General features: G+C 43.1%; 2 pseudogenes; one reads left to right on the top strand and one right to left on the bottom strand.

Moving 5' to 3' along the window:
- Nucleotides 1–24,294: 24,294 nt before the first annotated feature.
- Nucleotides 24,295–26,737, bottom strand: LOC142452607 (CYFIP-related Rac1 interactor B-like; annotated as a pseudogene).
- On the top strand, nt 24,451–25,140 carry LOC142452606 (WASH complex subunit 3 pseudogene; annotated as a pseudogene).
- Nucleotides 26,738–27,632: the final 895 nt, after the last annotated feature.

Here is a 27,632-nt window from a genome sequence, read left to right as displayed (position 1 = left end):
GAGTGAATAATGGTTAGAATCAAGCATGTTTCCTGCTCTCGTTGTTTGACGGAGTGGAACTCTCCCCTACAGGGCTTTCCTGGATGTAACCTTTATCGAACCAGCTCCCCAGGCCCTTCTGCCTCCCACAAAGCCACTGGGTGGGTTCAAACCACCGGTCTGTCTGTTCGTAGCTGAGCACTTAACGTGTTTGCCACATTAGAGCCCCCGTGAAAGTAAAACTGTCAGTATGTCCCAGTAGGAAGACAGATTCCGCAAATTGGTTATTCTGCCAATAGGTGGCACACTGTTTTACTAGTGCCTTTAAAGGTAATTGCCCCTGTGGAATAGATGCTCTTTCCACCCATTTAAGAAGAGCTTAAACTATTTTAACATGTTGGTGTGCTGCTTCCATGTGGGCTTTGTTGCTTCTGGGCTAGATGGCCGCTTGTTTACTTTCAAGCCTTTAAGTCCCCAGATGCTATGTCTCTCAATAGCCGGGAACCATCAGTCTCCTTCACCACGCTTACTCATGTACACATTCGTCTTCAGCGTTTATGTGGGGAAGGTGATCACACAATGATGGTTTTTCTTCTTTGGTGTCTGCTACCAGATCCCTTCAACACCTCATGTTCACTTAGGCTTGTGTGCTTCTTCTCTGTGAGCTTTGTTGTTTCTGAGCTAGATGGCCACTTGTTTGCCCTCAAACCTTTAAGACCCCAGACATCATATCTTTTTGATAGCTGGGCACCATCAGATTTCTTCACTATGTTTGCTTATGTACATGTCTGTCTTCAGCGATCATATCGGGAAGGTAGGTATCATGGAATGACTGTTTAGCTGAGCAAGGTGCTATTGTACTGAGGGAGTGTGCGTGAGGAGGCCCAATGTCCACCTGCTACCCTACTACTGAACCTATAAATATATGCACCTAGGTCTATTTCCCCCACAATATAAATATATTTACATATATACATGTCTGTATTTAGGCTTCTCTGTATGTCCTTTGCCTCCCACTCCTTTCCTCTATTACCTTACACATTTCTCCTGTCCCACTACCATGTTCAGCCTTCATTCTGGTTTCAGTAATTCCTCTCAGTTACCTTGCCCTTAGTCACTCCCTACCAGTCCTCCTATTCGATCCCTCCACTGGTTTTGAACCACTCATTGTTCCCTTGTCCCTGTGTTGGCCAACACCTCCTCCCTTCTTTCCCCTACCTCCCACACTCTCATGTCCCTCTGGGACCGGTGGTCCCGTTATTTTCTTCTCACATTGTTGGTCCAGCCTATCTTTTCTAGGTGGACCTGCAGATATAGTAATATGTGCATACCAATGCAGATGGCTTTGACAGCACCACATTGGCACATAAGAACATGGCATCTACAGCAGCAACACCAACATGCTAACAAACAAAAAGGCCACTGACATACAAAATTTAAAAGAAGAGAAAAAGCAAAACCAAAAAAAGCCTCAGGGCATAAGGCAGCATGCTGAAGATGACAGCGCAGAGACACGGGAGATCAAGTCCTTGATGATTTTGAGCCAGTGAGCCAGCAAACCCTGGGCTGTCTTTTCTCCAAACTTTCCAGTGAAATGCCTACTGTGGTTTAAGCTGTTTTAGTTTAGAAGTACTGCTAGTTGAAACTCAATGCACCCTGAATAACATGTGTTACTCTAGCTGTCTTAAGGTATGTTTGTGACCTCCTCCCTGGGGGATGGACAACAGAAAAGGAGGGTGAAGGGAGACGTCAGACAGGGCAAGATATGACAAAATAATAATTTATAAATTATCAAGGGCTCATGAGGGAGGGGGAACAGGGAGGGAGGGGAAAAAAGAGGACTTGATGTCAAGGGCTTAAGTGGAGAACAAATGCTTTGAAAATGATGAGGGCAATGAATGTACAGATGTGCTTTACACAATTGATGTATGTGTGGGTTGTGATAAGAGTTGTATGAGCCCCTAATGAAATGTTTAAAAAACGATTTTAACAAAATGATTAGGTTTTAAAATTTGGTGTTTTTCTGATTTCTCGACCATTTCTTTAAACATAAATCGTAATGTAATTTCTTTCTGGCTCCATGAGCCGTAGGTGGAGACAACCCTCCTGGGAAGTTTCCTCCGCTGTCTTCTCTTTTGAGAAGTGTGTGTAGCACTGATGAGTAGTTCATCTGTGAGTATAAAATCTGCTGAAATAGTGTTATCTTAAACTTACTCTACATGAGAAAAGTTGTAAAGAGGAGAAATATAATATTATGAAGACATTGCTGGAGCTTTGCCTGTGCTTCATAGAAAGAGACTTAATTTCCTGGTAAAGTTAAACAATCAGCTACTAATCTAAAGGTCTGTGGTTCGAACTCATTGCCCTTTGGAAGAAAGATGTGACAATTTGCTAACACAAAGATTAAGCCAAAACAGCAGCAGCAACAAAAAACCCTCAAAGGCATTGCCTTGGACTTGATTTCCAACTCATAGTGACCCTATATAGGGTTTCTGAGACCAAATCTGTATGGGAGCAGACTGCCTCATCTTTCTCCTACGAAGAAGCTAGTGAGATTGAACCACTAACCTTACAGTTAACAGCCAACTCCATGAGGGCTTCTTTCCTTTTGCAAACCCCATGGAATACTCCAACTCTGTTCCAAAGGGCTGCTTTAAGTCACAATTCACTCAATGCTGATGAGGTTCAATTATTTTGGTTATCTTTAGAGTTTTATTTTTAATTTTATGCAAACCCTTTCTCCAGGTGAGTGCTGGAAATAAAGTAAATAATATAATAACTTGCGTTTTAAAGGTTTTTCTTTAAAACTTTTTCTACCTTGAAGTCCACTTCCTCACCGATCGCTGTCAACACTTTAAAGAGTTTTTATCCTTTTCATATAATAAACTATTATGAACAAAATAAACAAATTCTGATATCTTCCTAATAAAAGTATTATTCATTCCAGGTCACTCACCACCTTTTACAATCTTACTAATTAGATAAATGAAACTTAGTTAGTACTCTAAGCAGGAAAATATTTTCTTAATACAAGTTTATATTTAGTACAATGGATTTTTAAATACTGGTACTGGGAACATGAATAATTAATGAAAATGTTAAGGGAAATCTATTTACTCATAGAAACAAAATTTAATTCTGTTTCAGATGTTTAATCATCTTTGTATTAAGCACCAACAGTGAATGTAACATTTGGAATAACTATGTAGCATGTAGTAATTTTACTATAGGTAGAAGGTAAACTAAAAATAGAATTTCTTAAGTCTATGCTTGACTCACTTTTTAAAAAAAATTCTGACTTATAGAGGGTTTCGAAGATTTTGCAAATCTTTAAAAAATAGTTTTAATAACATATAATCCATATACTATACAATTTAATTATTCATTCATAGTACGAAGAGTTGCACAATGAACTTATGAACCTTTTCTTCTTGTCTTCTTTATTGTTTGCTCCCATATGCCCCCAGCCTCCCCTGCCGTGCCCTAGGTAATTAGTAATCTAGTTACTGTCTCTGAAGTTACCTCCCTGAATTTGATACACAGAAAACCAACAAAACAAACAGGAAGCAAACAAAAAAAAAATCAACATCAGTGGCAAAATAAAACAGAGAAAAACCTCAGTCAAAAGAAGGCAGAAAATACTAAAAACGGAAACAACTTAAAAATGCGCCAACAGGAAGAGGAAATGACGAAGGGTTGCATCTTCTCCCAACATGGGCCTGGTTGACTTCCTAGTGCTCTCTGCCTGACAGCAGGTCATTCACACCACTCGACTGTGGTCAGGGGGCTTCTCTGGAGGCTGAAGCGTTTGCCTGCATTCATGTGCCTGTACATACTTGAATCTTTGGCACGTATGTCTTTGCAGCATCCTGGAATTGCTGATCCCATTTACTGACCGGGCCTGTGATACTCAGCCAGACAGCCCGGTGTACTCAGCAGTGTTTGGAGGGCGCGAAGATTGCCTAGAAATACTGCTCCAGAATGGCTACAGCACAGATCTGCCCAGATCTGCCCAGTATTTGGCTTCAATTCTCCCATGTGTATGGCTTTCCAAATAGAGTATGTATATTTGCCATGTATGTATTTATTCCTTTTGCTGCGTGGAGATGAGAGGCCCTGTGTGGCACAGACAGCTAAGGGCTTGGCCACGCAGAGGTGGCTTGGAGGACAGAGCTGATGATCTGCTTCTGAAAGATCACGCACAGCTTTGAGAAGCTGGGGTGGGGTGTGTGGTTAAGTGTTGATCACTGCGATCGGTTCGTATAATTACTCTTCACTGAAGATCTCTCAATTGTTATTTTAAGTTCCATATCTAACTCCATTACATACATATTTTTATGAGGTCATGATTTCACGGTTTTTAAAATATTTTTTTAGATCAGAGCAGAATGACTGGATAGTTTGTGAATGTGTGTATCCAATGTGTAATTATGGTCAATGTAGGCCTTCATATTAGGAATTATTTCTGAGTATTTTTTGGTCATAGCAGCTCAGCTCACCTTATCACCTTGAAGTATAATTTTACTAAAACCACACCACACAGTGCCCTTGTCAATAGTATTCCTTGAGAATTTGTTCTGCTGTTTCATGCCATCAATAGATTCAGATTTTAAAAAATTAGCTAGTGGAGTCTAACTGCTGACCTTGTAGTTAGCAGTTCAGTGCTCCTTATTCTATAATATTCACACTTAAATGAGAAATTTTATTCTTATTTCACAAGTACATCAAGGGAATGCAAAATATAAAAATTCTCAGCTGAAAAATCAAAACTATAATCATAGATCCAAATAGAAATTCCAGAACTGAAAAATATAACATTTAAAATGAAAAATTAATTAATTGGTCTCCACACACACAACAGAGTGACAAAGAATGTCAGGGAAGTTGAATATAGACCTACAGAAGCTGTCCACACAAAAGAGAGACAAAAAAATCAGGAGAAACAGGAACACACAGGCTTGGGTTATTAAAGGATAATCTTAAAAGAGTACTCTTGTCTTCTCCCTCCAGAAGAGGAAAAATAGATTGGTGTAGAGGTATTATGTGAATCAATAATAGCTTCACATTTTCCAACATTGGGGAAACATGGCATGCAACAGCTCCGAGGAAACGGCCTCTAACTGGATTGCATCGGGGCTGTGACCTGAGAAGGCATTGTGTCCCATCCTAACCTGTTCATACAGACCCTGTTACGGAGGTGATTACATTATGTCACATCATGTGTGATCACGAGGTCTTAACAACCAAACCACTGAGAATTCTCGCACTGCCAAGTTGACCCCAAAACTGTTAAGGATTTCCTTCTCCAGGCACTGGTCTCTCCTGATTGCATGAGCAACGCACATGAAACAGCCTCACCATCCTCTGTTGGAAGGTGCGTCTGGCTTCCCTCTGTCAGTCCAAGCTCTACTCAAGCGTCTTTACCAACACCATGAGTCAGAGTCCTCGCTTCTTCTATGTCCTTCCTTACTCGTTGGAAGCTTTCACATGCATATAGAGTGATTGAAAATACTGCAGGGTAGGTTGTGCAAATTTCAGTCTTCAGAATGACAGCTTTGCTTTTTGATACTCTCCAGAGCTGGGTCAATGCAATGCATCCTCTGATTTCTTGCTGCTTCTGTGAGCACTGATTGTCGAGCCAAATAAAATTAAGTTTTTGATAATTTCAATGTTTTCTTTATCAGGTTATTAGTCCAGTTCAGATGATTTTTGGAAAAATATGTTTTTTTTTCTTTATGTTGAGCTTCATCCATACTGATGACTGTCATCAGGTTATCAGGTATAGTCTTTGATCTTTAGTAGTAAGTGCTTCAAGCCCTTTCATGTTCAGCAAGCAAGGTTGTGCACTTGAATTGGTGGGGGACTCTGGGAAGCATCTTTCCCAAGTGAGTAGATCTAAAAACTGGTAGCATATAATTAGATATGTTCCCATTTACTGCTTATCTAAATGAGCTGACATATGTAGTGCACAGCATAATGTTTGGCACATAGTAGGAAAATGTCAAAGTTGGTTCTCTCCATCTATTTAGACAAAAAAAATTGAGTACACTTTAGTCTCAATACTAAATGAGTATTTCCACCATTTTTGTGTCTGTCCTAATGTGGCAGCTTGAATGTTGCTGTGATCAAGTATTTGAAAGCTATGTCATCAGTGTTTCAGGTACCAGTAGGGTCACCCTTAGTGGGGAAGAAAGGCTTGGCCACCTCCAACTTTTACCCATTGGAAAGTGGATCACAGCAGAACATTGTCCAACATGCTTGCTTTGGGCACGTCATGGGGGAGTCTTTGCTGAAGGACGACACTATATCACAGCACCGTGACTTGGAGTCAACTTGATGGCAGCTATTTCTATGTAACGTATGTTACATTTATATTGTCTCAAGTCTAGCTTATCAGCTTGCATGTCAGTCAATGTAGATGCAATGTGGAAATGGTTCAGACTGTTGTGGGACTCTTTATAAAACGTGCTGACCAAACAACAAAAGTTTTATTCTCCCTGTAGGTTTCATTTCAGGAAAGCAAGCAGAGCATAGTATAGCCAGTATCTGCGGGAAAGAATTCAAAGCTGAAAAAATGCTCATACTTGTTTTATTCTTTCAATAGATTATAGTCTTAAAATTTGGATTACCTGTAGTCAATGAGCTAAAAATGAATTATATTAATTAGAATTAACATTCAAATAACCAGGATAATCGTATATACTTTTAATATAACTATCATGCATTAAGTTTTTGGTTAATGATACAATGTGGGAATTTCCTAATCTCTTTTACACAGCTAGAAATAAAGATTTGAATTTTGGTTACAAGACTGGTATTTGGAAGAGTCTACTTTTCAAAAGGAATTACTGAGTATTTGCATTCATACGGATTTGGTAAGAAACTTGATGACGTAAGTTTTGAGATTCTGTCTTTATAGCAACAATATGGTGTTACAGTAATATGAGTGTGGTGTAAAATTGTTGTATAAAAAGATAGTCAACACTTAACTGACGAGGTATTGAGTCAAAAATTTTTGCTTTCTAATATGCACTATATCTTTTGCTATTTCTTTGAGAGCTGTAAATTCAGACTTTGTGACCTTTCTTACACTCTTGGCTTGTGTCTCCCAGGAAACTTATTTCGGCTTACAGTTAATATAGTTACATTTAAAAAGTGATAAAAATAATTCTAAATAGTGGCTCTGCGCCTACAAGTTTTCTTCTGTTACCATTTATTCGGTCGGTTTCCTTCTGAGCTCAGGATTGTCATTCTGGACCGTTTCTGTAGTGTCATCCCCATATGAGAAGATGGGCTTCCATTTGAGGCAGTGAAGGAGATGTGTCTCTACCATGGCCCAGATGTGCAGCAAAGGCAGCTTCTGCCCTTTGGGGCTGAAAAGTGAACGAACAGCTGCAGTGACACGGAGCCAGGCTTCACAAGGCACAGTTGAGCTGTTCAGTTCAAGTGAGAAAATGCTCAGGAAGAGCTTCCTTCCATCTGGCGTGGGTAACAGACAAGGGGAGCTTGAAAAGTTGCACAGCCATGGAGACAGAAGTTAATGCCTTTGACCGAAGACTGGAGGAGCAGGACCATGCTTAGATGGCCTGGCTTTGTCTGTCTTCCTCCTTGATACTGACCATTGCCATCAGATTTGTCTCATAGAAACCATTGTTTATTGTGGTCATAGTTTCATATGGGGCTGCACCTGACAAAGCCGACTGTCGTATTTCCCCTCACCTACAGCACTCAGTAAAAGTTATTTATGTCCCTTTGATCAGTCAGCTAATCTCGTTGGTTAGTCATTTTGCTGGCTAATGGAACATCAAATGCTCAGATGTGCTCCCACTTTTCTGAGTGTTGGAAATAGTTCTTTGTTTGCAAGTCGAATGTCCTCATTGTTTCTTGGTACCTATTTGAACTGAAAGGAGGAGCACAGTAGAAAATATGCAAGTTCCTCAAAAGATCTAGACATTGCTTTTTAAGCTTTTAAACCTCTCCTCTTTCTCAGTATCTGTCGATGTTCACTGCTTATGTAACATGTATTCTAATGTGTCACAGTTGAATTTTAGTATGTATGTTGAACCTGATGAACTTTTCCTTTTTTTTTTTTTTCTTTTTTCATCTCTTGGACTTTGAGAGTTTTCTGATTCCTCATCAGGACCAGAGAGAAAATCCGTAGACATGTTTGTGGGAATACAGGGACACTTATTCCATGGTCTTTCAATTCCAGTTTTCCATAAACTTTGTTAAGCCCCCTTTTACATACATATATTTCATGGAAAAATGAAATGGAAAGATAATGGAATTTTTGAGCTAATGGACTTTTGAAGCCCCCTTGTTTGTCCATGTAATGTGTATTTTAACGAGAGGTTATGCAAGCCCTGGAAAAAAAGGCCTGTAATCTGCTTTCCAAAGGACAGCATCCCTGACAACCCCGTAGAGTGCACTGTGAGTCAGTGGACTCCAGGGCAGCTGGGATTGAGGGCCAAGCCCTAAGCTCTGCTGCTGAATGTTTAGTGACATGCAGCCAGCAAGTTCACATAGGACATGGGGGTGCTGCCCCTTTTGGATCTTCTATGTTCAAGACTTTCTTGATAACCTTCCACATTTGGTAAGGTTGGAGAAGCTCAGGACATGCTTACAAAGTTCTTTAACCCTCTAGTTGTTGTTAAATGGCAGTTTGGTTAGAAAGCTATATACACTAGACGGCCTTTTGGGACTGCATGCGCTTGCCTATGGTAACATAAGGCAATGCGCATAATTGGGAGTTTAGAGACAAATTTATCAAATTACTTCTGGATGTGATCAATATTCTATTTTTGAATCCATTGCCAACAGGTCCTTTCGGGCTCAGTGACACTGTATGCCAGAATAGAAATGCCCCACAGGGTCACTGGGATTCCAGATCTTTATAGAAGCAGAGTGCTGCCTCTTTCTCCCTGAGAACGGCTGGTGGGGTTGAACTGCAGACTTTGGGCTTAGCAGCTCTCATCAGTGCTCCTTGTAACAGATTTGAGTGTTACATAGTATGAATGGAGTTATATATTTAATCCAATTTTGAAAACACAAGGTTAAATGATGATAAATAGGTTTTTTTCCTGGGGCTTTTTTTGTTTTTAATCATTTTATTGGGGGCTTGTACAACTCTTTTTTTTAAACAATTTATTAGGGGCTCATACAACTCTTATCACAGTTCATACATATACATATATCAATTGTATAAAGCATATCTGTACATTCTTTGCCCTAATCATTTTTTTTCTCCTCTTTTCTTTTTTTACATTTTATTAGGTATTCATACAACTCTTATCACAATCCATACATATACATACATCAATTGTATAAAGCACATCCCTGCCCCAGTCATTCCCTGCCCCAATCATTCTCAAAGCATTTGTTCTCCACTTAAGCCCCTTGCATCAGGTCCTCTTTTTTTTTCCCCCTCCCTCCCCTCTCCCCCCTCCCTTATGTGCCCTTGGTAATTTATACATCGTTATTTTGTCATATCTTGCCCTATCCGGAGTCTCCCCTCCCCCACTTCTCTGCTGTCCCTCTCTCAGGGAAGAGGTCACATGTGGATCCTTGTAATCAGTTCCCCCTTTCCAACCCACTCACCCTCCACTTTCCCAGCATCGCCCCTCACACCCTTGGTCCTGAAGGTATCATCCACCCTGGATTCCCTGTGTCTCCAGTCCTCATATGTACCAGTGCACAGCCTCTGCCCTATCCAGCCCTGCAAGGTAGAATTCGGATCATGGTAGTTGGGGGGAGGAAGCATCCAGGATCTGGGGGAAAGCTGTGTTCTTCATCGGTACTACCTCGCACCCTAATTAACCCATCTCCTCTCCTAAACCCCTCTATGAGGGGATCTCCATTGGCCGACACTTGGGCCTTGGGTCTCCACTCTGCACTTCCCCCTTCATTTAATATGGTATATATATATATATATATATATATATATATATATATATATATACTTATACACATACATACACACACATATCTTTTTTTTTTTTTTGCATGATGCCTTATACCTGGTCCCTTGGCACCTCGTGATCGCACTGGCCGGTGTGCTTCTTCCATGTGGGCTTTTTTGCTTCTGAGCTAGATGGCCGCTTGTTCACCTTCAAGCCTTTAAGACCCCAGACACTATCTCTTTTGATAGCCGGGCACCATTGGCTTGTACAACTCTTATCACAATCCATATGTACATCCATTGTGTCAGCACATTTGTACATTTGCTATCATCATTTTCAAAACATTTTCTTTTTACTTGAGCCCTTGGTATCAGCTCCTCATTTATTCCCTTCCCTTCCCAACCCTCACTCCCTCATGAACCCTTGATAATTTATAAATTATTATTATTCATGTCGTATACCAACTGATGTCTCCCTTTACCCGCTTTTCTGTTGTCTGTCCCTCTGGGAGGGGGTTATAAGTAGATCGTTGTAATCAGTTCCCCCTTTCTCTCCCTCCCTTCCCCTTCCCCTCCTGGTATCGCTATACTCATTATTGGTCCCGAGGAGGAGTTTATCTGTCTTGGATTCCCTGTGTTTCCAGTTCTTATCTGTACCTGTGTTCATGCTCTGGTCTAGCCAGATTGGTAAGGTACAATTGGAGTCATGGGAGGGGGGGCGGAGGAGGAAGCAGTAAAGAACTAGAGGAAAGCTGTATGTTTCATCAGTGCTGTACTGCACTCTGATTTGCTCCTCTCTTCCTGTGACCCTTCTGTAAGGGGTGTACAATTGTCTACAGATGGGCTTTGGATCTCCACTCCTCACTTCCCCTCATTCACATTGATAGGATTATTTGTTTTGGGTCTTTGATGTCTGATACCTGAGCCCATTGATACCTCATGATCGCACAGGCTGGTGTGCTTCTTCCATGTGGTCTTTGTCGTTTCTCAGCTTGATGGCCCTTGTTTACCTTCAAGTTTGTAAGACCCCAGATGCTGTATTTCTGGATAGCTGTCAGCTTTCTTCACCACATTCCTGGAGAACTTTTCAGAAAATGTTCATGGTGCTGTACGTTATCAAGTCCTAAGAAGGAAATGGATCCACAAAGGTTTGGGAAGTCTAGAAATGTAAGATAAACGTAAAGTACAGTGTTTTCCCTGTGTTTACACATTTTTTTGACAATTTACACTCTTTAATTTTTTTAAATTTAACAGTTGGATCAATAAAATTTAAAGGTGCTTTTCAGATTCCAGGAACCCAAGTGGAGGGTGAATTATGAGAATGACGAGTGCAACGAATGTATAAGGGTGCTTTGCTCAATTGATGTATGTACAGACTGTGATAAGAGCCTTATGAGCCCCAATAAAAAGATTTTTTTAAAGGTGCTTTTCAAATGGTGTTTGAAGGTTGAGCATGTGCATTGAGCATGTATTTGAAAATGTTTAGGAGTAAATGACCACATCTGACCTCCCTTGACCACACATAGGAAAAGAATTTAACTCCAACTCCACATCAGTTCAAGGCTTATTGCCAGCCATGCCTCCACTCTCCGTGCTGTCTGACACCAGCCATTCTGCTCATGGCACTCTGCTTCTCTGCTGGGCTCAACAACCCTTTGTGATGACCCCACAGAGCTTGCAGTATTCACGATGATGGGGGTCCACTTGGGAAGCCAATAGCTCACCACAAGACAGAGTCAGAACTCATTGAGGGGAGTCATTGGTCCACAGCAGCCCTTCCTCCCAGCCAGCAATCAAGTTTCTATGGTCCTCGGCCACTCTCAGTCACCAGGGTGCCATGGGCATAGATGGTTCACCCCTTGCCATTGCCAAAATTAATATTTTCTTTGGAGCTGAAAGAAAGCTTAGGTGTGATATTTAGATTTAAATAAGAAAGCTGCTGGTTCTATAGTTTTTTCCCAGGGTTGGCACTTAATCCCATACGCCGCACTTAGAAGCCGCCAGTAGCACATAATCATTTCTTTATTTCATGCCAAAACTATGTTCTCTGGACTCAACAAAGGAGCATCTACAATTGGGCCATTGATGGTTTCGAATAGCATTCCCTGAATTGCACAAGTGCACATACAATGGCCAGGCTCTCTGAGAATCATGTATCACATTTGTAGTAAGGCAGTGTCTTGAGCCTTTCCCACAATTTCCCTGCATGTTTATTGGAACATGTTCAACAGTTCATGGGCAGCTTGTCGGTGCTGTAGCAGCATCAGCAAGTAATAACTGAAGCAAAATAATCTGAGCCTAGTTCAATGAGGCCAAAGTAGTTGAAATAGACTGGTGTTAGCGGTTTAGAACCATCAGCCAGAAGAATCTCTTTTATCATGTCTTTATGCAGGTCTTTCTGGCAACAAATCTTCTCCATGTTGTGTGTCTGAAAGCAGCCAGAGTAGGGCAAGCTTCACATTCCTGGATGCTCTCAAGAACATCACACATGATGACTGCCTTGCCTCAGTAACACATAGCGAGATGCCAGACAAGCAGCCAACATCATTTTATACGTGTAAATGATAGATTTTTAAAATTTTCTAAGTGCTGTGTAAATGATTATTAGCAAAGAATAATGCATACTCTTTTACCCAAAGAAAAAGAGGACATGGTCTGAAGAGAATAAATAAATTTAAGTTTTAAGCCTATGCTGGGGTTTGACAAGGGGCCCAAGTAGCAGAGTGGCAATGTTTTTGAGCATTCACTCAAAGGTTGGTGGTTTGAAACCGCCATCAGAGAAAGATGTGGCAGCCAGCTTCTATAAAGATACCTGATCCTTTGGATGCCCTGTGCTACAGCTTAGGTCTGTCTCCATGGCAAATGGTCTTTGCCTGGGTTCGGGGACACTTTACTTACGGATCTTGTACACAAAGTGCTCCACATCTTGATTTTAAGTTCCAGACATAAATCCTCAGTAGTCAGTGTCACACAATGGAGAGGCAAACATTTGCATTTGATCTAAAGTGTTCGACTTCTCACTTAGGTCCAAGACTAGTGAAGTGTTTCCTTTCTGTATATAAGATGATTTTAATGATAGTGTTGCCAGTATCAAAGGGAGAATAGTTTTATTCCTACATAAATTCATGCACAGCTACTGCATAGCCAGTACACATGTTTATTAAATGTTGTTACAGTTAAATATCATAAACAGTCAAAATTATGGTTACGTAGTGATTATAATTATGGTTTTCAATGATGGTGTAATATTACTGAAATATCCTTAATCGCCATTGGTAACCACTGTTAATGGTTTGTAAGAATTAATTTTGAATGGAACACTATAACATACTTTTTATTTTTAAACTACATATGTGCGTCTTTTTGTGCTGCAGCGATGGTGCATTCCCTGGGATTGTGAATCTTCTTTTGAAATACGGAGCCCATCTAAGTGAACTGTATCTGGCCCACTGCCTGAAGTATCAGAAGTATCCGGGTTTCGCTGTTTTTTGAAGGAAAGCTGCCCATTGGAACCGTGGAGCCATATGTCCGAATTTATAAATTATGCAGTCAGAGCACAAGCAAAGTCTACAGAATGGTTGCCATATCTCCTGCTTGCAGGGTTTGACCCATTGAACCTTCTATGCAGTTCTTGGTAAGAAACCAGCACATTAGACATTAGCCTTTTTGTGTGAATATGCTACTACGAATTATCCCCGATTTCTTGAGATCCCTGCATTGGGAGAAAGGTGTATGCATGTTCACTGCGATGGCTGGGAGAGGGTTAAGGAGCTGGGGGTGTTGCTGCCAATGGTGAGCTTGACTGTCAGGATACAATCTTGGGAAACCAGTAAGAGGTGACCGGGAGAGAGCAGGATGATAGATACCTGTGAACTGTTGTGTTTTCCTTCTCTGGCCGCCCCCCATGTTCTCTTAAAAAGCCTGTGACAGAAGAAGGAACTATTGAAGCAGCGTTGGAGATACCGGTTATTCTCAGTTCATTAGATTCAGTACTCTTGGCATCTTGTCTAAGTTAAGATCGGTCTCCTTGAATGAGTACTGATTTCTGATGCATCTGAGGACATCCCTTGCTGACTTCAGGTAGTTTCTTAGAAGGGTAGTCCGCTAAGTGTGGATGTCAAGTCAGAAAGAAGAAGGTCATGCCTATCAGGCTCTGCCAAAGTTGTTAGTGTCCAGATGGAACTTAAATGGTCAATGTAGCCGTGAGAGAACGCTCAGCCTAATAGTTACGATGGCCGCTATTACACAGAATTCCGGAATTGGCACCAAGCAGAGAGTGTACGCTTACAACTGCAGTCTCTTCCTGGAAACGAGTAAGCAACCGAGTGCTTCAGATACATCATGTGTAAGAAAAAATGTCTCTCTGGTTCATGGTGTGGGGAATATAGAAATAAAAGCAAACTTGAGATCCAAGCGTCCACAGGACGCTTGATGGTGTCTCCAACAGTTACTCAGCAGAGGCTCATCACTGCAGTTTCCTCCGCACCTTGTCTGTTCCTGTTCACAACAGTCCATTCTACATTTACTAGGCGAACTCTCTGATGTATAAGTTTATGTGGGTGGGGAGTTTATTTTTTTATGCTCATTTTCCCTTTTCTCTTTACATCATTGAGATGTAAGCACTCAGCTAACAGATGCTGTATCACTCACTTCTGAAATCGCTGCGTAGGCTGCCGTGATGATTGCATGGATTTCATGGTGGTGTTTGGACTCCGGAGAGAGAGCTAGCAGTCGCTGCCATCACCACTTAGGAGTTATGCCTGGCTGCTGTGGCATATCCATCCGCACACTCATACTGCCCTCTCTTCTTTCACTTCTTGCCCTACTTTCTTTCAATGCCTCCTGCCCCCAAGGTACACACTTTCTTCGCAGCCATACTCCATTTATTTCTCTACTGATTCTCACTAAGGATCTTGACTCTACTACTTTCAGTCTTCATAGTCCATGCTGGATTCTAATGGATCTGTTTCTTTACCCAACACCTAGCATAGTGTTTACTGAACACTGTTGTTTTTCTTTTCTTTACCACTGTTAGCTCGTGTACTATCAGATGGACTGCAGGGACGATTATTTTATAGAGGAGGAAGCTGAGGCCCTGAGTATGTAACAGACTTGTCCAAGAGCTAGAGCAAGTATGACTCCAAGCTGTCCTGTAGTGTGGCTCAAGCCTGTGCTTGTAAACACTCCAAGGCCGCTTGTTTCCATGGGGAAAGGACGTTGTTGACTTGCTTCACTTTAAGAACTTGAATCTCTTGTGTCACCAGTGGAAGCTGAGTCAAACGTCTTTGCTCTCGCCTCAAGCCACCTTGTTACTGCTGCTGTTCAGGGCAGTGCTGCTGTTTGGGGCCGTGGAGTTGGTTTTGACCCTGAGCCACCGTGTGTACCACACGAGAAAGCACCGCCGCGTCTGTGCCATCCTCACGATCGATGGGTTTGCGCCTGCTGTGGCAGCCACTGTGCCAGTTCAGCCCATCAGGGTCTTGCTCTGTATCGCCGACCCTCCACTTTGTCCAGCTTCATGTCCTTCTCCAGGGACTGCTCTTCACTGTTCGCCTACTGGCTTTTGAGTTGGGCTCTCACCCCAAGACCAGCTGCTGGAGCCCTCCAGCTGCTCCCATCAAGACTGAAAGCTGTGGACACCTCCACGGGACCAGTTCTGCCCTCCCTTATGGGGTTGCAATGAGTTGGAATCTACTGAATTGCCGCGGCAGTGGCTCTCTCTTAAAAAAAGGTCCAAAGTGCATGAGGCAAAGGGAGAATTTATCCAGGAGAAGAAAATTTAAATGACTGCATTTCCTTTCGTTCCCTTCCCTGGAAGGAGACAGATTTTTTTTCACTTTAATATTTTGGATAGTTTTATAAAATGCACCTTTCTACTCCCACTTCTAATACATCCCCCTGAGTTTGAGAGCCCACTGGTGGTTCCTGTGGTACGAAGCCATTGGTGTGCGGAGTTTGTGGGATGTGGTATGACAGAAGAGATTTGAGGACTAGACTATTCCAAATTGTTTTGAAGAAACTATAACACCTCCAGTCACGTCTGAGGTGAGAATGGCAGTTGTACACGGTTTAGTCTGGAGGAATCATGTTAGTCGCTTTCTATTCATGAGAAAAAATACAAGGGGAAAGTTTAACAATATCTCTTCAACGTGGTGTGAACGTTTTCCTCACTGATCTTTTATGGAATGGAGAAAGCCTGTGTCTAAGCTGTACATGGCAAATGTTTTGCTTTCTTTTATCCAATTTGCATTTAAAGAGCAGTTCTAAGAAAAATCTTCCTATAAAAATTCCAGTGTGTTTTGAAAGTGAATTTTGTTTTATCTTATTTATATCAACGGTTGCCTAATCTTTGTCATGTAAATTATGAATGCCTTTCCTAGGAATTGGTTGCCTTAAAAAGTATTGAAAATCTATTAGAAAAAAGAAAACAACCACAAAATCTATTAGGCTGAGTCATTCCCTGTCACAATATAATCTACACAGTTAATTAAAAAAATACAAACAGTTGTCACCATAGTCAAAGTCTTTATCAATGTTCACTGCGAGACTTGTCCTCCCCTTGAATGTAATGGTAGAATAATAGAAAGCAAGTGCCACCTAGGGGTGATTAGCTGCCACTCGTTTATGATTTGCAGTGTAGACAGTAACAACACCTTTTAATTGGCATGATCTGTGTTGGTGAAATAAACATGCCATTATACTAGCAAAAGCTGTGCAAACAGATTTGCTTTTCCTTTGTGGTCAGATAACTGCATAAAACTTGTCCTGTGTTTGGTCACAATCAGACATAAGCACATGAAGGCAGAAACATGATACCATCAAAGCAGTCTGCAGGACTCACCTCCACACCCCTGAAAAGCCCAGCTACCAGTTCAGTGGAATTCGTGCTCTTTCCAGGTGAGAGAGTTCCTTCCTTCGGGACCAGGACCGCCAGTCCTGAGGAGCACAGGGTTGCTGGGACAAGAAGCAAAAATGCTACAAGGGGATCACTAGGAGTAATAGTGAGTGGTGCCACTCCAGCTTCCACCCCTTGGTTCCTGGACCCATGAATTCTGGCTATTGGAGACACAGCACCATATATTGGCCGCTGATTTAGAGCGTATACAGCTTCCTGGAGAACATTGCCCCAGCCCCGCAAGTTGTTGCCACCTAGTTGGCGCTGTAATTGTGTCTTTAGGAGCCCATTCCATTGTTCTATCAAGCTGGCAGCTTCAGGATGATGAGGAACATGATACGACCAGTGGATTCCATGGGAATGGGCCCATTGTCGCACTGCATTTGCTGTGAAGTGAGTTCCTTGATCTGAAGCAATGCTATGTGGAATGCCATGCCGGTGGATGAGGCATTCTGTAAGTTCACAAATAGTAGTTTGGGCAGAAGCATCGCATGCAGGGAAGGCAAATCCATATCCAGAGTAGGTGTCTATTCCAGTAAGAACAAAACGCTATCCCCTCCATGATGGAAGTGGTCCTATATAATCAACCTGCTACCAAGTTGCTGGTTGATCTCCCCATGGAATGGTCCCATATCTTGGAGTTCATGTTGGTTTCTGCTGCTGGCAAATGGGGCACTCAGCAGTGGCAGTGGCCAAGTCAGCCTTGGTGAGTGGACGCCAATGTTGCTATGCTCGTGTATAACCTCCATCCCTTCCACCATGTCAACTCTGTTCATGTGCCCATTGGTCGATAACAGGGGTGGCAGAGGAAAGAGGAGGACCAGTCTCCACAGCGCGTGTCATCTTATCCACTTGATTATTAAAGTCCTCCTCTTCAGAGGTAATCCTTTGGGGAGCATTCACGTGAGATACAATTACCTTTACTTTCTTGGCCCATTCAGAGAGGTCTATCCACATACCTTTTCCCCACACCTCCTTATCACCAATTTTCCAATCATGGTCTTTCCAATTCCCTGACCATCCAGCCAAGCCATTAGCCACAGCCCATGAATCAGTATCCAGTCTCACATCTGGCCATTTTTCCTTATATGCAAACTGAACGGCCAGGTGCACTGCTCTAGATCTGAAATTCAGCTTCCATTGTAATTCAGTCACTCATATAATGAGACTCTGGACCTGGTTCTCAGCAATGTCAGCTCTTACTAGAGGAGAGATGGCTCTCCTTTGTAGTGCAGATGAAAGTTTTTCAAATATGTTAGTCTGCACCTGAGGCGCACTTTTGAGGCTCTGAGATCATCCCTCTCCTAAATTACACTTTCCATTGTAAGAAAGACCAGCCAACCAGCTTCCCTATACTTGTCATCGTTACAAAACTCCCGGAAAATATCAAACACACAATCACTCACAGCCTCTCCTTTAACCAGCACGTCATCTATCGGTGGTGCTACTTTAGGTATTGTCTTTGCTATTTCACACCATGGATTAGTAAGAGTAGCAGACTTGTCTATGCTTTGGGGTGTTGAAGTTGCATTACTAGTGTTAAGACTAATCAGGCTGGAGAGTCAATCTAAGAAGCCCATATTTATGATTTTATTTCTCTAGAAGCACTCCTGGTAGTAAAACGTGTTAGGGTTCTCTACAGAGGCAAAACCAGATTGCTAATATATATATATATATATATATATATATATATATATATATATATATATATATATATATATTTATTTATTTATAAAGATAGGTGTATACACAAAATATCAACGGTTAAATTATATACAGATTGATATAAAATACAAGAAATGAACAGTTAAATTGTAAAGAAGTACAAATGGCTCAGTGCTACTCACTCCTGTGAGAGAGTTGTGAGACGCTGGCAGTCCTTCAATTCTTGAGGGCCGCCAGATTGTCCTCTGTAGAGCGATTCAGGCTATCCCAGCACAGGCAGCAAACAGCAAGGCAGGTCACCAATAGTCAACCAGGTCACCAACAGTCAGTACCCAGCTCAAGAGATGTAAATTCCAATTGTGTGGTGAAGCAGATCTTAAAGGGACCTCAAATTACAGCGACACAGTACACAGGTTAGGTGACCCACAGATAGCATAGCTTGCAAATTGAGGCACAGAACAAGCAAGGCAGCCGCACACTGGTCCGATGATCAAAGAGTGAGAGACAAGAAAGGCGAGTCTGATGGAGCCATTTATCTCTCCACCCTTCAGTTAATTCTACATGTGTTTATCAGCCAGCCTGGCACAATAAACTAACTATCCCAGTTAGGGTTAGGGCTACGGCTAGGGCCAGGGTCAGGGCCAGGGCTATGCCTAAGGCTAGGGCTAGGGCTAGAGTTAGGGTTAGGGGTTAGGGTTAGGATTTAGGATTAGGGTTGGGGTTGGGATTGGGTGAGGGTTAGAGTTAGGGGTCAGGACTAAGGTTTGGGGTTAGGGTTAGAATTAGGGTTTGGGGTTTTGGTTATGGTTAAGATTAGGGTTAGGTTTAGGGTTTGGCTTAGGATTTGTGGTTAGGGTTAGGGTTGTTAGGTTTACAGTTAGGGTTCGGGTTTAGCTTTGGGTCCAGACTAAGGTTAGGGTTCGGGTTAAGGTTAGGGTTCGGGATCAGTTTAGGGTTTGTGTTTGGGTTCTGTATTGGGTTGAGGTTCGGGTTCGGGTTAGGAGTTAGGGTTAGACTTCAGGGTCAGGTTCGGGTTTAGGGTTTGGGTTAGGGTTAGGGTTTGGGTTAAGGTTTGGGTCCAGGTTAGGGTTCAGTTTCGGGTTCTGGTTCAGGTTAGGTTTAGGGGGTTAGGGTTAGGTTTAGGGATTAGGTTTTGGATTAGGGTAAGGGTTAGGGTTTGGTTTAGGGTTAAGTTTCTGTTTCGGGTTTGGGTTCAGGTTAGGTTTAGCGTTGTTAGGGTTAGTGTTATTAGGGTTGGTGTTAGGGTTAGAGTTGTTAGGGTTTGGGTCTTTAGCGTTAGGATTAGGGCTGGAGTTGTTAGGATTGTTAGGGTTAGGGTTTTTAGGGTTAGGGTTAAAGTTAGGGTTAGGGGTTCGGGTTCGATTTTGTTTGAATTAGGGTATGAGTTAGGTTTAACGTTGGGGTTTGGGTTAGTTCATGTTCTGGTTCGGGTTCGTGTTAGGGTTAGGGTTTGGGTTAGGTTTTGGGTTCAGTTTTCAGTTAGTGTTAGTGTTAGGGTTCGGATTAGGGTTCAGATTCACGTTTAGGATTGTGTTTGGGTTAGGGTTAGCATTTGTGTTAGGTTTAGGGGTTAGGGTTTGGGTTAGGTTTACGGTTCAGATTCAGGTTCAGGTTAGGGTTTGGATTCATAATCGGGGTCAGGGTCGGGTTAGTGTTATGGTTCAGGTTAGGATTAGTTTTCGGTTTATGGTTCAGATTAAGGTCGTGTTCGGGGTAGGGTTTGGGTTCAGGTTCAATTTAGGGTTCTGTTTCGGGTTCGTGGTTAGGGTTAGAGGTTAGTGTTAAGGTTAGGGTTAGGGTGCGGGTTCTGTTTAGTGTTCATGTTCAGTTTAAGGTTAGGTTTCGGAATCTGATTAGGATTAGGGTTCAGGTTAGAGTTAGAGTTAGTGTTAGAGTTAGGGTGAATGTTAGGGTTTGTGTTTGGGTTAGGTTTAGGGCTAGGGTTTAAGGTTAGGGTTAGGCTTAGAGTTAGGGTTAGTGGTGAGGGTTTGGGTTCGGTTTAGAGTTTGAGTTCTGGTTCGGGTTCATTGCTCAGGGTTAGGGTTAGGTTTAGAGTTAAGGTTTAGGGTTTAGAGTTAAGGTTAGGGTTAGGTTTAGGATTAGGGTTAGGGTTAGTTTTCGAGTCCATGTTAGGTTTCGGGTTAGGATTAAGTTTAGGGTTATGGTTTGGGTTCAGGTTCATGTTCAGGTTTGGATTAGGGTTAAGTTTAAGGTTAGCGCTTTAGGTTTAGTTTAGTTTTAGTGTTCTGATTTGGGTTCAGGTTCAGGTTTGGGTTTGGGTTCCTAAGTGATAGTCTCCTAAGTGAAAGTCACTTCCCACTATGTCCCCCCCCCCACCATGCATCATAACAATGCCAATCTTAAGGCGCTTCACAGCACAAGGTTGCTACTAATTGAACTCCAAGGGCAACTGAAGGCTATGTGCCTGAATGTTGTCAGTTATTGAAAGCATTGACCCTATTGGTTGCCCCACCCTACGTAGGCTCCACTCCCTTCCCATAAGGTCCATAGATTATTTCCTGGAGAAGAATTCAAAGACATCTAAGGTAAAGCCATCTCAGAGACCAAGCTTAGGCTGCTATCTTGATTCTAGAGCACGCCCATCTTGTTAGTGATGAGCTTTCCTGTCACACATGTGCTGCAATAGCTACTTCATCTCCTGTCAACTTGAGGCTATGAAGAGTGAAGCAGTGGAGATTAGCCTGTTAATCAGGTTGCAGCTTGATGACCTCATTTGTACGGGCTGGAGAAATGAATAGCTCAGTGGAGTCATAGAGTCATAAAGTCACACTCTATGTAGGGTTTTTCTTTTTTAGGGGGAGGAAATTTAGAACTATCTCCATGGTGTTCTAAAAGGTTTTTTCAGTCCCTTTGGGCCTTTTAAAACAACTTTACATGGTTTTTGAAAGGTTTTGGGGTGTGTTAAGATATATATGTAATATGTAAATAAATTATATTATATGTAAATCATATACATGCATATAAAGAATATATTATATAAAATAAATAATACATAATTAATTGTATAATATACATATATATTCCTTTAGGGTGCTTGTTTAAGTTTCATCATGATGGCAGCTTGATGTGCCATGGGTGCCGAAATCTTTGGTTCTGGAACCACGTGTCAATCCGTGATTATGGAAGGCCTGTCTGTCATGCTAGTTCCTTCCTGGCTGCCATCCCAGGGAATCGCTGATTCTCAAACGCTTGCACCAGGTAGGCAGTTTGATTTTGATGATGACAGTCCTCTTGCGTCTGTCTGCATTTGGCGCCCTGGCTTGAGAGGCGGTGCGAGGCGGCCCCGGCTCCTCCTGAGCAGTTGACTTCTGCGGTATTTGAACCACGGGGAGATTCTGTCCTCGGCCACGCCAGTGTCTCTGGCCGTGATGCCTGGATACGGGTCTCGAGCAAATGAAGCTTGTAATAAGATGTCAAATGAGAAGTGGTCCAGACAATCTTCTTTCTTCGGCCTTGGATTTGCTGAGAACTGGAAGAAGCGTCTTTCGAAGCCATGCTGTGGACGGAGGAGCTGGTTCGAGGGAGAAGAGAGGGCAGTGGGAGATGGGAGGCCAGCGGAACCTGAACCCTCTGCCGCTTTTACACAGCATTCCCTTCAAGCACCTCATTAGATTAGATATGCAAGACATGATTGGCTACAGGACTAAGCACAGCCAATAGGGATCAAACACGCGGTTGCACGTGTCTGGAGCACAGCAAAGAGCTTCACCTCGTCCTCCTGCGTAGTTCTACACAGTTTCCTGTGGGATAAAGAAGGATTTCTCCCAAGCTGTCTCCCCCAAATATATGCCAGACAGCTGCTTGGGAATGACTATACTTGGAGGTGATCAGAAGTAGGTCAGGGGTTATTCTCCCTGAGAGCTATCAACCATCTAGAGCAAGTAGTCACCACTATTTATCCCACAACAAATAGGGCCCACTCCCTTCTGATAAGGAGAGTAGTTGTCTGTTTCCTTGTAGGAGACCTGAGAGGTCAAACCCGCCAAAGGATGACCAAGGTTAGGCCGCCATCTTGAATTTAGGGTCTGCCCATCTTGTCACATGTATACCCCTAATCCCTCTTCCTATTGCATGTATGTCCCTAGACCACCCCTTCTGATTACTGTATTACCTATAGTACAGCCCCTTCCTGTGACGTATGTCCTCACCTGTAATTAGGGGGCTTGTATGTCCCCAGAGAAGATAAATAGCCTGGGCTACCATTAAACTCTCTCTCTCCCTCCATGCTGACCATCATGAGGGGCAGAGGTGAGCATGTTACCATGAATTGTGACTGACTCCCATTTATTTCTATACTTCACTTCTATCTCTCATGCTCTCTATAACTTTACTATGACCTGTACTTATTATCACTGTACAATTGCTCCTACCGGACCCGTAATGATGTGTTAGGGGCTGGCTTCCCCTGAAAGTTTCTGGTTTCATTTCTCAAATGTATCTTTTTTTAATTTTTAAATTTAAAATTGGACAGTTTATATTTAATAGTCTTATTTAAAGACCCAGGTGATTGTGCCTTTCTGGAATCCACAAATCTTGACTGTGTGTGTGTGTACCTGAAAAGGAGAGTTGAGTCACGCTCTGGCAGGGCCGAACCCAGGGACACAACCATTGAGGTGGTTTACCAAAACACAGTAAAAAAATATGTTAGGATGAACATGCCGATAATACAGACTTAGAAGGAGCTGCTGGATGAGACAACACACCAACCTGCTTAGCAGGATACTCACGCTGAAGAAAGTTCGCACTGACCCCCCCAAACCTACAAATGATAGCACCTTGCTCTCGAGATGCAGGTAGCCCATGGGCCCTGCCCTTGCTTGCAAGATGATCAGAGCTTCCTTGCAAGGCTCTGATAGGTGGCCTGCCATGTTCTTTGCACGATGCTGATAGACAAGGCACACAACCCTAGACCACTACCATGGACCCTTGCAGGCTATTCATTCGCTTGACTCTTAGCCCTCACCCTCCCTGCTGGCCTTGCGAAGGTGGATAGAGCAGCACCGAGTGGGCACTTTGTCACCTTCCTGGCTGCCACAGGAAGATTCATGAGAAACAGTAAACAAACAAACAAAAATACATTGGAGAGAATGGAGGCAGGTTGGAGTGGAGACCTAAAGTCCATCTATGGACTTAGGATCATCCCCCTACAGAGAGGGCACGGGGAGTAGTGCAGTAGAGCACTAATGGGTCACGCAATATACCTCTGATTCCCGGAGGCCTACACACACACACATACACACACACACACACACACACACACACACACACCCGCTCTCAAAACCTCAGTGCCACCTCCCAATCTAGACTAGACAGGATCATGTACATAGGTATAGGCAAGAGAGAAAACTCACAACACATGGAACCCAGGAACAGGAATGGCAATAGAGATACCAAAGGGTAGAGAGAAGAGCGGGAGAGGTGGGGAGAGAGGGGGGCACTGATCGCAATGAATGGCACATAACCACACACCCCTATCCGGGGGAAGAACAACAGAAACCAGAGGGGAAGGGAGACAGCGGTCGGTTTGAGATTTGAAAATAATTAATAATCTACAGTCGATCAAGGGGCCATGAGGGTAGGGGGGTGGGGCAGCAGGAGGGTGAAAAAAGAGGAGCTGATCACAAGGGCTCATAGAAAGGTAAATGTCTAGAAAAGAATGATGGAATATATAGGAATATGTTGGACACAATTGATGTATGGTTTGTAACAAGAGTTGTAAGAGCCCCAAATAAATGATTAAAAAATAAATAAACCGTGTGTTCTCAGTCATGGCAGAACACTGTCTCCTTCTACAGCAGAACCTTAGTCCAGAGTGTTATTGAAGCATGGATCTAATTTGCTTGGATGTAGTCTCATCGTTCAAATATTTTGATGTATACCCGAGAGCATTTAGAAGACCTTCTACCCTATTTAGAAGTTTGCCCTTAGGAATTTTGATATAGCCCCCAGCTCCCGCAGGTTCAGGAACGGAGAGCCCGCCTTTCACTTTGCGGAGGCCCCTGGAGACCAATTTAAGGTGCCAGCTATTCAACAGAAAAGAACAGAGGCCTTTCTAAACCAATTTGTCGTGCACACCGTACAGTTCCTTAACCACTTTCGACGGTTTTTGAGGAGAAACTGTCAAACCTCTCTCTTCGTATTTAACAAATTGAAACAACTCTCAATATTTTAGATGCAAAGTTATCATCTATTCCAGGACTAGATGATGTCACAGTTGAAGTCTCTCCCTTAAGTGCCCAAAGTGTCACAAATGGACCACAATCGGAAGCCACTAGAGAGCAATCACAGCAGAATAGTACACAAGACTCTGGACCACAGGAGAGTGAAGCAGCAGCAGAAAATACCTTCACTGTAGCCAAGGATCCAAGATACGCCAGATATCTCAGAATGGTTCAAGTGGGTGTTCCAGCGATGGCGATAAGAAACAAGATGATAGCTGAAGGACTAGGCCCAGATCTCCTTGAGCAACCAGATGCTCCAGTGCCTGATGGTGAAGGCGGAAAAACATCCAGAAGAAAGTTCAGATAGTCAATCGTCTTTTAGTGACTAAGCTTAATTTTGATACAAACTTTATCTACACTTGTGGGTCTACATTTACAGCGTGTGAGACAGAGACCCTAAAGCTCTCTGTCTGAAAACATCAAATGAACACATAACTCCCCCCCCCACCACCACCCCTAGCTTCCTTTATGAGAAAAATAAAACATTTACAACCTGGAAAAAAAAGAATTTTGATATAACCCTTCATATCAATTTTGGAAGTGTTGGCAAATGCTCCCACTGGATGCGTGTGGTCATAGAGTATGACGACGCCCACCATCGCCTTCAAGCAGAAGGACACCCTCTCCTCGTCTGTCAACCTGCTCCTGTGTTCCGGTGTCTCCAGCATGACTGCACACACTGGTCATTGTGGGAAACAGATTTCTCCCAAAATGTTTTCCCAAAATATAATCCAAACCCAAGACGCTACTTGCTACACATGGTAAGTGACTGTACACTAGAAGGTCCATGAAAGTAGGTCAGAGGTTATTCTATTTAAGGGCATCAGCCATCTATAGCAAACGGACTGTATAATCTGACTCACCCTAAGTAGGGCCCACTCCCTTCTGATATTGTTCCCTTGAAGGTGTGCCCAGAGGCAAGCCCAGGCCACTCAAGAATGACTGAAGTTAGGCTAAAATATTGTACCTGGGATACTCCTCTCTTGCCACATATGTACCCTTATTCCCTCCCTTTACTATTGCATGTACACCCTAGGTCACCCCCCTGTCCTGTTGCTTGTATTGCCTATGTTACAACCCCTCCTATGACATAGATTTTTATCTGTAATCAGAGGGCATGCATGCCCCCAACGATATAGAAGCTTCAGTTAGAAATAAAACCTCATGCTCCCTCTCCTGCCCGTTCATCTCCCATCTCCACATGTACCACCAAGAGGAGCTGAGGTGAGCGAGCATGCTACAAGGAAATGTGTCTGACTTCTTTATTTTACTCTCTCTCCCAATTCTCCATCACTTTACTATAATCTTTATATATCTTAACTGTACAATTCTGCCTACGGAACCCATGAATAGTTGTGGGGGCCTGGCCACCGCACAGCCCACGGTGCTGTGTCCGTCTGGGGGATCTTCTGCTGGTCATTTTGTGTTCTCGGACACAAAGCTTGTTGTGGCGTCACTTGAGGACTCCAGCATCAGGGTTGCTTACGCATAAAACAGAGACCTTCGGTTTGCCCAGTCATTATTGACTTCATTCTCTCCTTCTGCAGACACATGGCTCATTCCCATAAGACCCAACGCTCTTCTATAATGACTGACCGACATCATTCTGCATGCCAGGATTTGCCATCTGGAGTTCATCAAACCAGAGTGTGAAATGAAGGATTTCTGCAAACTGTTGAGCAAGAGCCTGCTCTCACTCTGGGTGCTTGTCGGGACTTCCAGTAGACCTTGTAATGCTGCTTCTAACCTCTGAGAAATTAATAAAATGTCTAGTTTGCCTGCTAGTGGGACCACTGCGTTCCATGTCTTCTCCTGCAACTTCTTATCTGCTGGATGCTGGGTCGCCTCTCGAATTGCGTGGTCAGCTCTTCTATATGTCTGAAGTCCTCCAAGATGCCTTCTGTATCTTAATATTACATTCACCTGATTCTAAATTTCCTTCTCAGACTCTGTAGGCTGATCATTTTCAAAAATATGGGGAAATTTTTACCCCTGCTCAAGGTTTGTGCATGACAAACATTTAGGAAGATTCCCCATGTTAAAGTACCTTCAACCAGTGCTGGCTGGTGATTCAGTCCTTGTCCCTCTACCTGCGTCTCTGATTTCTTGATAAATATTTCAGCTACTTTAAAGGTTTCTGCCTGGCCTTGATCCTGGGGCCTCATGTGTCCCTCCATTGGTGGGAACCCCGAGCACTTCAGCAAGTTCACTCCGTAGGCTGCTGCTGCCTTGGGGTGCACCATTCCACTGCTCATCAGCCCTGGGCTCCAAGGGGGTATCCCCATTCCCAGGCCTTTGTAGGGATACATCCTAGCTTCTGCAAGGGTAGCTCTTTCCAACCTTTGAAAATGACCTTTTGCTTTATTTGTATATAGTGTTCTTGATGTCCCACCACAGAATCAGGTCTTCTGTCAGTGTTCAATGATTCAAATCTATTCTTGAGATTTTCTCAAAATTCGGGTGGAATATATTTAAGGTCATATATTGGTTCCATGGTGCCCACAGCCAGTGGTTAACACACACACACACACACACGGCTATACCACTCACCCACAGCAGTGGGCCCCCTCACATGGTAGGTGTCCCAGGCACAGGGGCACTAAGAGGATATACTTTTCATTTGGGACAGACCTCAGCAACCTGCCTGGCAGTTACCCCACCACCACCAACAGACTTGAAATTCCATCCTCACACTTCTCCAGAGTGTGAGTGTGGCAGAGGAAGGGGGTCCTTGCACATTTCTCTGTGGGTTAGCTGAGAGAGGGGCTGCAGGGTTGGTCTCTGCATACTTCATCAGGGAAAGGAGGACCCCTAGGGCAGTGCCCCAGAAGTCCTGTGCCCATTATGTGCCACGTGAAACGCTGTGGGTAACTCCCAGCTCCATGATACCTGCACCGACCAAGTCTCCTGCAGCAGCAACAAGTTAAAGGAT

The sequence above is a fragment of the Tenrec ecaudatus genome, chromosome 7 (genome assembly GCF_050624435.1).
Source record: "Tenrec ecaudatus isolate mTenEca1 chromosome 7, mTenEca1.hap1, whole genome shotgun sequence".
Classification (NCBI taxonomy): domain Eukaryota; kingdom Metazoa; phylum Chordata; class Mammalia; order Afrosoricida; family Tenrecidae; genus Tenrec; species Tenrec ecaudatus.
The sequence above is the reverse complement of the archived record's forward strand: the minus strand, read 5'-3'. Positions and strand labels throughout refer to the sequence as shown.